The sequence below is a fragment of the Ictidomys tridecemlineatus genome, chromosome 9 (assembly GCF_052094955.1).
Source record: "Ictidomys tridecemlineatus isolate mIctTri1 chromosome 9, mIctTri1.hap1, whole genome shotgun sequence".
NCBI lineage: Eukaryota > Metazoa > Chordata > Mammalia > Rodentia > Sciuridae > Ictidomys > Ictidomys tridecemlineatus.
Genome location: NC_135485.1, coordinates 60,115,642 through 60,131,113, shown reverse-complemented (window position 1 = coordinate 60,131,113; position 15,472 = coordinate 60,115,642). Strand labels below are relative to the sequence as shown.

Below are 15,472 nucleotides of genomic sequence, written 5' to 3'. Positions count from 1 at the left end.
CCTGCATGGAAATATCTAGCTCAGAGTTTACCCCTAAGAATATGACCTACAAGGACAAAACTAGACTGAAACCTAAGAGGAAAAGCGTCATTGAGAACCAACCATGGACAGTTTTTGTGCATGGCCCCTACCTATTGTTCCATCTAGGAGACACCCAGTTGCTTATAGTCACCTATCTTTATCAAGAATTAGAAATTAAATTGATACTTATAGAAAACTAAGAATGGAGAATGGAATAATTCAGTGAAACAGCAAATGGTTCAACACTGTCTCATTCAATACTCAATGGCTTTCCTGAGGCAATCTTGGCCATATTCTTGGAGCCAAAAAAGGTAATAGAGCTGAAATTGCATAATTCATATGTATTCCCAACAGGAAATAGACCAATTCTAACAAATTTCCACCTCAATAAGTCAGTAACACCCTTGAATGAACCTATCTTCTGTGTCCCACCTGGAACCTCTCAGTGACTGGAAATTCCAAAGCTTTCTTATTTCAAAGTATTGCACAGTGCAGATTACCATGACACTCACCATGTGTCTTTTCTCCAGCTACCAGGTTGTAATAGCTAACACTTTTCTCCCATCCTTAGTGTTCACTCAAATTTGTTTGTTTGGGAGAAGAATAAATGTTCAAAATGTAGAGTTTCTATTTGGTAGCCATGGTATTAATTTCCTATTAGTGCTATACCAAATTATTACATAGTGTCTTAAGAATATGTAAACTTAAGATCTTAAAATTTTGTGGTTCAAAAATCTGAAATGTGCCTTACAGGCTAAAATCAAGATGTTGTCAGGACTGTGTACTTTCTAGAGGGTCTGAGGAAGATTCCATTTCCATACTTTCCTAGATTCTAGAGACTTTCCACATTCACTGGCTCATGACTCCCTCTTCCCTCATTAAATCCAGCAGTGTGATCTTCAAACATCTCTTACCTGTCACATTTTCTTACTCTGACTTTTCTGTCTTCCTTATATAAGAACTTGTGAGTATAGTAGAGCCACCACATACTCCAGGATAATCTCCCCATCTAAAATCCCTTAATGTAATCACAGCAGCAAGATTCCCTTTGTCATGTAAATTAATTCATAGTTTCCAAGCATTAAACATGGACATGTTTGAGATGACCATTTTCAACTTACCTTACATAGCTATTCATTTTTTCTAAGGAAATGAAAAATAATTATCTAAATTCTCCAGGAGAATTAGTTCTAAAGTTCAGGTCACACAGTCCCACATCATAAATACTGGTTCAGGCTCTTCCCCCCAGTGCTACAGCTGCATAATCAAACATCATTGTGCTATTAGAAACTCATCCATTCAGTTGCCTGGATTCTGCTAACTCAGCTGGGAGCCTACCCACTTAGTGAAGCTGTATTTGTGGAAATCCTTTTCCAGGTTTGCAGGGTTAGAGAGTTAAGATTACAGTATGCTTTTGAACGTGGGGGAAAAAACAACTTTGTAGATGAAAGTACAGTAAAATAATCTTCATGCAAATTTCAAAAATCAAGGCAAATGAAGTTGTAAAATTTGATCATTTACAGGGCTCTTAAGGAACCTATTTGATGAATTCTTTCTCAGTGAAAAAAACTAAGGAGCAGTAAGATTGTCAAGCTCACCAGTCCTTACTTTCTGTTGCAGGGCTTATAAGAAGAAAAGACATTAAGAAAGAAAGAAAAGAACAAAGGGATCCAGGGAAGAAAAAAATTAAAATGATTTGGTCATCCATCTTATACTAGATTTACATAAGTCACTTTGCTGCATATTATATTTCATACCATCCTTAAAAATACTATACCCTTGAGTGATATGGAGATATTAGCCTAATTTTTTTAACACCAAGAAAACAAAGTTCAAAGAGGCCTGGTATATAAGTTCAGACCCCTGATAGAGTCAGCTCTTGGTTAACAAAGATAAAGGTAAAAAGGGCTAAAAAATCATGTATAATCAAAAACCCTGATTAAAATAAAACTAATGTAAAACTTAGTGCCAAATAAATTTATATAAACACATTTTCTTGTAATTATATCTAATATTTAGGAACACATTTACCACTCTACAGATGTCCAAAAGTGTAAAAATAACCCTAGTGCAACTCATTAGGAACATTAAACACCACATGTGTCACTTGATGAGAAACTGTTAAAAGCTTGCTAATAAATAGTCTCATTTCTATTTGCTCCCTAGTTAATCTCTTATTTTTAAATGTTAGAACAGAACTAAGTTAGGCAGAGTAGTTGTCTTAGTGTTTCAGTCTCCCTTTTCTTTCTCTTTCTCACGTAGTTCAACCTATAGTTATAGTTCTTGAATCCACAACCCTCCTAATTCCTCTTTGAAGGCTTAGGGATGGATCCCAGAACTAACCTGATTGTCAAGGTAGAGTGGTAGGATGGGTACTGGTCAGCTATGATCAATGAAAGCCTTCAGATATCTGGATGTTTGCATTTATTTAAGATGATTTTTATATTTTTTGCACTCAAAATGCACATTCAATTAATCCATAAAACAGAAAATACAAGCCTAACTAACTGGGCAATGACCATACCTAAAAAGCTAGGATGTAACTTTAGCTTTCCAGGATTGCCATGACTCTTACGTTCATTGTTCACACAGGACAGACAGAAATATGTGTTCAAAATCTGGCTTAAAGCCATATGCAGAACTAGCATTTCTTTGAAATATACTATAAAATAGGACCCTGAAAGTTGTACATGAAGTTAATTTTCATTAAAATAATCACAACTTGACATTAATTTGAAAACAGTTACACAGATGTGTTCCACAAGTCCCCAAAATAAACCTTCTCCAGCCTATCATATAGGTGTGCTATTAGCGCACACACACACACACACACACACACACACACACACACACACACATCTGGCTGGCTTTTTTCATCACTTCCTCAGGCAAATCTATACAAACCCTCTAAATGGCTGGTGTGATGGCACATGCTTGTAATCCCAGTGGCTTGGGAGGCTGAGGCAGGAGGATCTCAAGTTCAAAGCCAACCTCAGTGAAAGCAATGCACTAAGCAACTCAGTGAGACCCTGTCTTTAAATAAAATACAAAATAGGGCTGGGGAAATGGCTCAGTGGTTGAGTGCCCCTGAGTTCAATCCCCAGTATCACCGCCCCCCCCAAAAAAAAACCCTTCCAAACTTGGCTTAATCTTCTTTATCCTCTCATCTCTGCAGTTCTTACCACTGTTGTAAACTGAATAATCGTTTATTAACAGCATAAAATAATGTTTATTCAGGTTTTGTATTCTGGAGCCAATTTTCCTAAGTTCAATTATCAGCTGTGTCATTAGTTGTGATATTTTAAGCAAGTTTATTGACCATTGGTGAAATAATATATGTAAAGCATTTAGGAAAATGGCATGTGAAAAATTGTATACAAATATTTTTTATTATAGTAGTCACCCCCTTTTTGTTTTGTTTGTTTGTTTGGAGGGAGGGGGTACTGGAGACTGAACTCAGTACATCCCCAGCCCTATTTTTGTATTTTTTTTTTGTTTAGAGACAGGGTCTCACTGAGTTGCTTAGCAGCTCACTTTCACTAAAGCTGGCTTTGAACTCACAATCCTCCTGCCTCAGTCTCCAGAGCTGCTGGAATTATAGGCACACGCCACCTTATCCACCTCACCCTTTTCTGTTTCAGTTACCTGCAGTCAACTGCAATCTAAAAATACTAGTTAGAAAGTTCCACAAATAAACAATTCATAACTTTTGAACTGAATGACATTCTGAACAATATAATAAAATTTTGTGGCATCCTACCTGGGACAGAACAGAATCATACTCTTGTCCAGCATATCCACAATGTATATGCTACTGGTCCATTAGCCACTTAGTAGTAATCTTAGTTATGAGATTGTCATAGTATCACAGAGCCTCTACTAAAATAACATATGAAAGTATTCTTAAAATGTTTGAATTCATGATAGTTAAGGCCCAAACTGTGTTCAAGTAATCTCTATTTTACCTAAGTACCCCAAAACACAAGAGAAATGATGCAAAGGAGATACCAGAGCATAAAATATGAAAATACAGATTAACTATGGTACTATGTTACAACACTTCAGGGTATACAGGAAAAAAAACATAGTCTATACATATAGGTTTCATTACTTTTCACAGTTTCAGGCAACTATTGGAGGTCACAGTAAGGAGAAACTACCATATTTCAATCCTTCACTTATGAAAAAACTCAACAAACTTTAAAAATTATAGCTTATCAAAATTTATAAAATCAGATCCATTTTTTTCTCTAAAATATCTTTCATTGGGTCAACAACTATTTATTTAATCCCTGGTAGGTAATAGTAGATGATTTACTAGGCAATGAGGATACAATAATAATCAAATGTAAGATGTGAATTTTGCACACATAAAGCTAAAAGTACAGTTTATAAAGTGGAAAAAGCAGGTTGAAAGAAGTAGTTTATACAAGGCTACAAACACAGCAAAAATAAAACTTTGATTAATATCTTCTCTTCTGACTTTAGTACAATATTTGCTTTCAAAATTTTATATTGAAATTTAGAAATGGAGATGACTGTTTACACCTAATACAAAGGGGAAAGCCAACAAAATCATAGCTTTTTTAACCCATCAAGAGAGTTGAAAGTATAAATAAAATGAAACTGACCTCAAATCTACATAGGTATGATCTTGCTCTAGGAGAGAGACCAATAAACACGTCTTGCTGGTCAAGTGGTAAAAGATAGAACATACCAGAGAGGGGAAAAGAAGAAACCTCTTGAATATTAAAGCATGATTTGTACCTGTGTGCAGACTGACTTGACGTTTTGGAGTTCCAAGGAAACTGATCCACATAGTGAGGTTATATCCAAATGTCAACCCATCACTATAGGCCTTCACCACACTGAAGATTAAGGGCAAGTAAGGAAGTCTGAGAGCGATATCCCTGAAGCATGTGAGGACACCCCTAAGTGCAAGGCAACATCCCAATGAAGACTGGAATCAGAGCAGAAAAGATGAATGAAATCTGTCTGTAAAAGTCTGGTCCTTTATCTAGGGCATTAATTGCAACTGAAGCCTGAAGTAAGACAGGAAGACAGAGAGGAATTCCTCAAGGCACTGTAAACTTTCCTTAAATGCAAGGCATTGTATACCAAAGGCTGAAAGCAGAGCATTAGCAAGAAGACAGACTTCAGTAGAAAAGGTAGACAACATGCAGGAATAGTCAAAGGATTTCAGAAGAAAAGAAGACTATAAAAAGGAACTTGAGTGAACTGTCAAAAATGAAAAATACAGTATAAGCAATGAAGGATGCGTGTTATGAATGTAAGAGAATACTATTAGCAACAGAAAAAACAAGTAGCAAACTTGAAGCCACATCAGTTATCCAAACTGGAACTAAAAGGAAAAAGAAAAGTGGAAAATTGGAACATAGTCCATGGACTGTTGAACAATATTAAAAAGTTTGATACACATTTTTTATAATTGATTTTATTTCTTTTAATACACGACAACGGAATGCATTGCAAATCTTATTACACATATAGAGTTTATTTTTTCATATCTTTGTATATAAAGTATGTTCATGCCAATTCATGCTTTTATACATGTACTTTGTAGGGTTTTTGCATTACAATTCTTATTACACATATATACCACAATTTTTCATATCTCTGTTTGTATATAAAGTATGTTGACACCCAATTCAAACCTTCATACATGTACTTTGGATAATGATGTCTATCACATTCCACCATCCTTGCTAATCCACTGCCCCCTCCTTTTCCCTCCCACCCCTCTTCACTATCTAGAATTTATCTAATCCTCCCATGCTCCTCCTCCCTATCCCACTATGAGTCAGCCTCATTATATCAGAGAAAACATTCCACATTTGCTTTTGGGAGGATTGGCTAACTTTACTTAGCATTATCTTCTCCAACACCGTCCATTTACCTGTAAATGCCATGATTTTATTCTCTTTTAATGCTGAGTAAAATTCCATTGTGTATATATGCCACATTTTTTTAATTCATTCATCCACTGAAGGGCATCTAGGTTGGCTCCACAGTTTAGCTATTGTGAATTGTGCTGCTATAAACATTGATGTGGCTGTGTCCCTGTAGTATGCTGTTTTTAAGTCCTTTGGGTTTAGTCCAAGGAGAGAGAGATAGCTGGGTCAAATGGTGGTTCCATTCCCAGATTTCCAAGGAATCTCCATACTGCTTTCCATACTGGCTACACCAATTTTCAGTCCCACCAGCAATGTATGAATGTACCTTTTTCCCCACATCCTCGCCCATACTTACTGTTGTTTGTCTTCATAATAGCTGCCATTTTGACTGGAGCGAGATGATATCTTATAGTTTTGATTTGCATTTCTCTGATTGCTAGAGATGATGAACATTTTTTCATATATTTGTTTATTGATTGTATATCCTCTTCTGAGAAGTGTCTGTTCAGGTCCTTGGCCTATTTATTGCTTGGGTTATTTGTTTTTTTCAGTGCTTAGCTTTTTGAGTTCTTTATATTCCCTAAAGATTAGTGCTCTATCTGATTTGTGAGGGGTAAAAATTTGCTCCCAGGATATAGGCTCTCTGTTTACCTCACAGATTGTTTCTCTTGCTGAGAAGAAACTTTTTAGTTTGATTCCATCCCATTTATTGATTCTTGGTTTTAATTCTTACACTATAGGAGTCTTATTAAGGAAGTTGGGGCCTAATCCCACATAATGAAGATTATGACCTACTTTTTCTTCTATTAGATGCAGAGTCTCTGGTTTAATTCCTGGGTCCTTGATCCATTTTGAGTTAAGTTTTGTGCATGGTGAGAGATAGGGGTTTAATTTCATTTTGTTGCATATGGATTTCCAGTTTTCCCAGCACCATTTGTTGAAGATACTATCTTTTCTCAGGTGCATGTTTTTGGCACCTTTGTCTAATATAAGATAATTGTAATTTTGTTGGTTAGTCTTTGTATCCTCTATTCTGTACCATTGGTCTATCAATCTGTTTTGGTGCTGATACCATGGTGTTTTTGTTACTATTGCTATGTTGTATAGTTTAAGGTCTGGTATAGCGATGCCATCTGCTTCACTCTTCCTACTAAGGATTGCTTTAGATATTCTGTGTCTCTTATTTTTCCAGATAATTGCCTCCTTGATAAATAGAAAATGTGTCAGAAGAAATATAAAAAGATATGATGGTCAAGAGTTTCAAAAACTTGTTCAAAAAAAAAAAAAAAGAAACTTCAACCCTCAGAATCAGGAATTGTAATATCCCCAAATGAAAATAAACACACACACAAAAAAATAAAAATAAAAAAAGAAACTAAAAAAATAGCAATATACACCTTAGTCAAACTGCTGAGAGCCAAAGATGGCACAAAAATATTAAAAGCAGTCAGAGAAAGCAGAAACATTATGTGTAAGGAAACAATGATGCTATGGTTTGGATATAAGGTGTCTCCTACAAGCTCCTGTGTTAAGGGAACATTCAGAAATAAAATGATTGGTTTGTGAGAGCTGTAAACATCCAGACTGAATGGATGGTAACTGTAGGCAGGTGGGGCATGGCTGGAGAGGATGGATCACTGGGATTGTTCCCTAAAAGGGTTCATCTTCCCTCTGGCCCCTTCCCCTCTTTCTCTGCATCCTGGCAGCTGTGAGGGGAGCAGCTTTCCTCTCCCATTATCTCCTGCCATGAAATTCTGACTCACCTTGGGCCCATGGACCTAGCCCAGAATGAATGGAACCTCTGGAACTTTCCCTCTTATAAGTTGTTCTTGTTGAATATTTTGGTCATAGCAACAAAAGCTGATACAAACAATAAGAAATATGTCTGATTTCACATGAGAGACAATGAAAGCTAGCCAAAAATGCAATGACATCTTTAAAGAGCTAAAAGAAACAACACTTTCCTCTATAATTTATACAAAATTAAAGATAGATTCTAAATAGAATTGTAGGGATTCAACATGGAGGTGGATATTGGTAAGCTTGAACTGATGTTCCAGAAAGCTGACTCTGATCTGGATTACATTGAGTATAGGCTGGAATATAAAATCAAGACTAATCATCCTGATTCCTCAAGCCAGAAAATATCAGTTACAGTCTTAAGGAAATTGTCAGCATTAAAGTCTCACTATCAAACTTTATACGCATGTTTTAAGCCAGTTGGTTTGGGCAGAAAAGGATTACAAGCCACATTTATGCTACTTTGAATGAGACTGTGACCATAATAAGAAAACTACAAAGGTAAACAGACCTGGATCTGTCACCACTCATTGAAAAACAGAAAACTATGACAGAGAAAGTAAAATCTCACATGCTTACCAAGACTTACCAAGAAATGGAGTAGCAAAAGGGAACTTTAATGAAGAAATCAGGGTTGCAGTTGATCTAGAGGTGGTAAAGAAGAAGGAGGTTTGGCTTAGTGAAAGGATAGTGATATCTTTGATGTCTTTAATATGTGTGGAAAATGAAAATATAACGACAGATATTATTTGTATAAAATTTAGCCAAAAGAATGGAATGGGAAAAAGGGATTTAAATATACATAATGCAAATTTATATACACACACATATATATATATATACAGATTATATATATATATATATATATATATATATATATATATACACATACACACACACCAGCACTTTCTTTTATAATTTTCCTAAGGAAGTCCTTTAACACTGTTTTAGACCTGTTTTCTGTTTGTATAATTGGGATAATGTACATGCTCTGGCTTATCATAAAAGAATGTTTCTGTACATTTTAGTCTGTCAATGTGTGAATAATCATGCTTTAGAAATTAAAAAATAGGGAAAATATTTGTATTATTAAAATATATAGGTGTATAAATTTATTTTAGGAAATTTTTATTGCAGATGTGAATCATTATTGATGAGATCATTAATATATTATGTGTACTCTCTCACAAAATCTAGATAATGTAATAAGCTGGCTTTCTTGTGATAGGCTGGCTTTTATTTATTTGTTCCTTATTCTTTCTGCATCCAAATGTTGAGCAACATGAGCTTGTCTTCAGATGCTGTTTTATTTCGATTGCCCCTTTGTTCTCTTTCAGCCTATATTTGTAATTGTTTTTTCTCTTTACAACTCTAGGGATTGAACCCAGGGCCTTGCACAACCTAGGCAAGTGCTCTACCACTACATCCCTAGCTACATTGCTAGTCTTGTAATTGTTCATTCTATACAAAAGAAAGCCAGGTGCAGTTGTGCATGCCTATAATTCTAACTGCTCAGGAGGCTGAGACAGGAGGATTCCAAGTTCAAGGCCAGCCTGGGCAACACAGCAAGACCTTTTCTATAAACAAATAAATAAATAGATAGATCAATAAATAGATAAATAAATAGATGTATATGAGATCTACATTGGAGCACATGTCTGCTACTAGTAAATTTTGTAAGTGTGAGCCCATTTCCCTACTTATTTTTAAATAACTACAGGCAATAAGGTAATTGTCCAAAATAGGGACAGGGCTGGAAAAGTAGCTCAGTGGTATAATGCTTGCCTAGCATGTTCAAGGACCTGTATTCAGTCAGCAACACTGAAAATTTTTAAAAAATAAAAAACCCAAAATACTGTCAAACAAAGAAAAATGTGGGACATAGTCCAGTGGTAGAGCATGTGCCTAAGCACATGTGTAAGGCTCACAGTTCAATCTTCAATATTCAAAAAAAAAGAAAAAGAAAAGAAAGAATTATAGAGCTATTTATAACAGAAGTACATACACATCTGACAAATCTTTATAAGATTATTGAATAATCAATAAAAAATTATTATCATTGTTCTTGGAAATGCTGAAGCTATACACAGTTGGGGAGAAGAGAGGCATGTACAGCAGTTTTGTAGTTAAGATTGGGCTGAACATAAGTACAGTAGTTCTCCTCTTTAATCTGTAATTTGTGGTTTTAGGTACCTGTGGTCAATTGCAATCCAAAAATATTAAGTGGCAATTTCATAAATAAACAATTCTTAAATTTTAAATTTTAAAATAAATAAATAGAATTAGAGGTATTTTTATAACATACAAAAATAAATAACAAATACAATTTAGATCCCTCCTAAGAAAAACAGAATTTTTCTCTAATGGAACTATATAGCAATAAATACTAAAAGAAATTCTGTAACTTTGCCAAGAGATTATATTGAATAAATGCTGAATTCTATAGAAAGGAATAAAAAAAAGACACAAGAAGAAATAAATGCTCGAGTAGTTGTGAAAGATTGTTTTCTAAATTCTTTACAGGATTATTTCCTGTTTAAAACAAAAATAATAATGATATACAATGGGTTTATAGCAAATGTGGAAATAAAATAATCAGTAACAAAAACACAGAAGGGCTGGGGATGTGGCTCAAGCGGTAGCACGCTCATCTGGCACTGGGTTCGATCCTCAGCATTACATAAAAATAAGATAAAGATGTTGTGTCCACCAGAAACTAAAAATAAATATTTAAAAAAATTCTCTCTCTCTTTCCTCTCTCTTAAAAAAACACACAGAAGAAGGAAGGATATAATTATATTGAGTATGGTTCATACATTATTCATGAAGTGGTATGATATTATGTGAAGACAGATGACATTAAATATGCACATTATATTCTTTAGAGCAACTTCTAAAACCATTTTTTAAGGTTGTATGGCTAAAAAGTCAATGGAAATATATAACAGAATTCTGAAAAAAACACTCCAATCACTCTGAAAGAAGTAGGTAAGAGAAACAAAGAATAGAATGGGAATAACCAAAACAAATAAAATGATAAAAAAACACAACTATCCATGCATGTCAATGCCTACCTTAAATGTAAGTGAACAAAATATTTCAATAAAAAGGTAAGGGTTTTCTGATTCTATTTTTTAAATTAATACCTAACTACACATTTAAAATAAGAAAAATATGAAGACTCAAATAGATTGAAAGTAAAAGGATCCAAAGATATAGCATACAAATATTAAGCATAAGAAATCTATTTATATTAATATCAGACAAAGCAGACTTCAAGCTAAAGTATATACCTCAGCATAAGGAAACTTGAAAATTATAAAACAACCCACTTATTAAGAACACATAAGAATCATAAGTGAATATTCATCCAATAGAAGACTTTAAAAATGAATGAAGCAACAACTTCAAAAGGGTAAATAGATAAATTCACATTCATTGTTCAAAACTCTACTCTCTTCCCCCAAAATCAATAGTATATAAAAAATAAAAAGTTTAGAAAACATATAGGATATTTGGATAATGTATCAACACATTTGACCTAACTGAAATATATAAAGGATTATATCCAATAACAGAGATATATTCATTATTTTCAAGTGCATAAAGAGCATACACCAAACAGACAATGTTATCCCTCAAAATAGGTCCCAACCATTTTCAAAGACCCAAATAATTTAAACTATGTTATCTGGCCATGGTAGCACAAAGTTAGAAATCATATGAAAAAGAAAGAAAAAAAAGAAATGAGTCATACAGTAAATATTGCAGAAAATTTCTCAATTCATTTTATGAGGCCAGAACAATTCTGAAAGAAAAACCTGACAAACCATTACAAGAAAGAAAAAATAAAGGTTAATTTCTACATGAATTAATAATTCTTTTGAAAACTGAGCCAGCAATGTTTTTTTAAAATTACATCATGATCAAGTAAGGTATATCTGAGAAATTCAACCTTGGTCTGACATTCAAAAAATAAATAAATACTCATCTGCTTCTGACTACAATGGATTTATTCTCCTATTATATATATATAAAACAATGGTTTGAAAGTCATCAGACATCAAGCAATGAAGAACGGAGAATGGTGGAAATGGAGGAAAATAAGGTAAGCCTTAGGATCAGACTAGATTATTAAGGTTCTAAGAGTTTACAATGAGAGGGACTCCAGACAGAGACCAAAAGACTCCCTGAATTGTGGAGACAGAACTGAGGATTCAGTGACATCAAGACAGCAAGAGCTTGCTACAGAATTCCAGAGGAGAGAGCCACACAGAAAGAAAATCTAAGAATCTATAATGGATCCCTCCTGCATAGTACTAATCAGCACAGACATGAGAAACTACCCCAGGCCAGGGAAAATTTTACTTTGTGGTAATAATATCTGGTACTTACATAGTGCTGTTAATAATAAATACAATTAGCTATGAATATAGAATAAAGGAAAAAACAAATAATTATTTTAAATAAATGATAGAAAAGTCTTTGACAAAGTCCAATGCCTATTCAAAATTTAAAATTTTCAGCAAACAAGATGGAAAAATGAACTCCCTCAATCTGAAAGAGAAGCTATGAAAAATCTACAATTAAAATCATAATTAATGGTGAAAGATAAAAAATTTTCCCACCCCAATAACTAAAACTACATATCACCACTTTTATTCTACATTGTGTTAAAGGTCCAAACCAGCCAAGCATGGTGAAGCCTATAGTTCAAGGCCAGCCTTAGCATCTTAGAGAGACCCTGTCTCAAAATAAAAAAGACTGTGGATGTAGTTCAGTGGTAAAGTGCTTGCCTAGCATTCGAAAGCTGTAAATTCAATCCCCAGTATCACAAAGGAACAAAAAAAAAGTCCAAGCTAGTGTAACAGAAAAGAAAAATAACTAAAAGACATCAACATGGAAAGAAAGAAATAAAACTCTTTTTTCCTCCCACAGGCAACATGATCATTGTATAGATAAACTTTAGAAACTCCCTGAATCCTATCATACAAACCCTACTAGAATAACTGAATTTCATAAAGTACAGGACATAAACAAAATTAGCTATATTTCATATATTAGCTATAAATATGTTATTTTATTGAAAAATAAAAATTAGAATGGAATATCATATACACTAGCTTTTAAATAAGGCAAAAATACCTAAAGACAATTGTAAAAATTGTGTAAGACCCACTATACTAAAACTATAAAAATTAAAGATTTGAATAAAGGAGAGATGTAACATGCATATGGGATTTAAAATTTCCAACATTATTGTTGTCTGTTCTCCCCAAACTGGTCTATATATCTAATGCAAACCCCTTTAAAATTCCAGCAGTCTTTTTGGAAGAAATTGAAAATTTGGTTCTAAAATTGATATGCAAAGTATCTATTATATCAAGTGGTATTTTAAAAGATGAAGTTGGAGGACTAACAATATTTGATAAAGCTATAAAGACAATATAGTAGTGGCTTAAGGATAAGATGGACAAATAGAATAGTCTGATACATACCCACACATTTATGGTCAATTAATTATCAACTAAAATGTTATATAAATGTATCAGGAAAAGAGAATCTTGCAAATGGTAATGAAAAAAATTGGGTATCTAAGTGGGGGAAAAATAAACAACTTCTACCTCACTACATAATAAAAATTAATATGAAAATGAATCATATACCTCAACATAAATGCTGGAACCATAAAGTTTCTAGAAGAAAATATAAGCAATTCTTTCCAAATCTTAGGCTTTGTAAAGATTTCATAGAGAAGAGATACAAAAGAACTAATTATAAACCATAAAAAGAAAAATTTGTCTTTATATTATAGTAACAAAAACAGCATGGTATTGGCATTGAAACAGGCATGAAGACCAAAGGAATACAATAAAAGACACAAAGACAAATCCATACAGATACAGTCATTTAATACTTGTCAAAGGTGCCAAAACATATGTTAGAGAAAAGACAGACTTTTTAACAAATGGTGCTAGGAAAACTGAATATCCATGTGTAGAAGAATGAGACTAGATCCTTATCTTTCAACCTGCACAAAATTCAACTCAGAGCAAGTGAAAGACCTAGGAATTAGACCAGAAACACTAAAACTTCTAGAAGAAACATGACAATTTGTGTTGTGTTGACAACACTCCAACATATTATTACAGGCACTAACTTCCTAATAAGGCTAATAAAACTCAAGAAATAAAACCGAGAATCAGTAAGTGAGATACCAGCAAATTTAAAATATTCTGCACAACAAAGGAAACAAGAAAGAGCCTGAAGAGAGAGCCTACAGAATGGGAGAAAATATTTGCCAGGTACTCTTCCAACAGGGAATTATTTAGAAAATATAAAGAACTCAAAAAACTTAACATAAAGAAATAATCCAATCAATAAATGGGCAAATGATCTAAAAAGACATTTTCCAAAAGAAGAAATACAAATGCACAACAAGTAAATTTTCAACATCCTTACCAATCAGGGAAATGCAAATAAAGCCCCATTGAAATTTCATCTCACTCTAGTTAGAATGGCAATTATCGAGAATACAAATAATAAAAAACAAATCTGTTAAAGATGTAGTATTCACTTATAGTACACTTAAACTTTGTTGGTAGAGGTGCAAATTAGTACAACCACTTTGGCAAGCAGTATGGAGATTCCTCAAAAGTCTAGCAATGGAACCATCACATGACACAGCTATCCCACTCCTCATTAGTTATCCAAAAGAACTAAAATCAGAATATTAGTGATACATAAATACTAATATTTATAGCAGTGAAATTCACAATAGCCAAGCTATGACACCAGCCCAGGTGTCCATCATCAGACCAATGGATAGAGATTTGGTATATAAAGAAAATGAAACTGGGGCTGGAGTTGTGGCTGAGTGGTACAGCACTTGCCTAGAATGTATTAGGCACTGGGTTTGATCCTCAGCATCACATATAAATAAATGAATAAAACAAAGGTCAATCAACATCTAAAAAAAAAAGAAGAAAATATGTCATTTGCTGGTAAATGGATGAAACTGGAGAACATCATGGTAAGTGAAATAAGCCAGGCTCTGAAAGTCAAGGTTTAATGTTTTCTCTCATATGTAGAAGCAAAAGGGGTCAGGGAGGATCTCACAAAAATAGAAAAAAAAAACAATAGAAAGAAATTGAGAGGAAGGCAGATAGAGAGGATACAGGGAAGTATTAGGGAATGAAATCTACCAAATTATTCTATATCTGTGTACAAATACAAAACAATGAATGCTGTTTATACATATATACACATATACATATGTATATATACATATATACACGTGTGTGTGTGTGTGTGTATACACCTTTGGGAGAATCACAGATGTTAACTAGAGCTAGAAATAGTCTTCAGCCTACTTTGCATTTTACAGATAATACATCTGAAACCCAAACCCAAATACACACACACACACACACACACACACACACACACACACACACACGTGTGTATGTAACATATATATGTATATATATATATATATATATATATATATATATAAAATACATATGTATATGTAATGCACTAAATAATAATAGAAGGAAGATCAGTAGAATAGAGCAAGTAGATTGGAGGAGAGAGAAGGAGAGGAAAAAGAAAGGCACCAGGGAAGTAGATTGAGCAAATTATGTTATATGCATGTATGAATATGCATAATGAACCCCACTGTTATGTATAATTATAATGTACCAATAAAAATTTGAAAAATGAAGCAACTTGTC

The 15,472-nt window shown here is 33.7% G+C and overlaps 1 pseudogene; it reads left to right on the top strand.

Annotated features, from left to right (window-relative positions):
* The first annotated feature begins 7,957 nt into the window (after positions 1-7,957).
* Positions 7,958-8,340, top strand: LOC101971266 (SKA complex subunit 2 pseudogene; annotated as a pseudogene).
* The last annotated feature ends 7,132 nt before the right edge of the window (positions 8,341-15,472 follow it).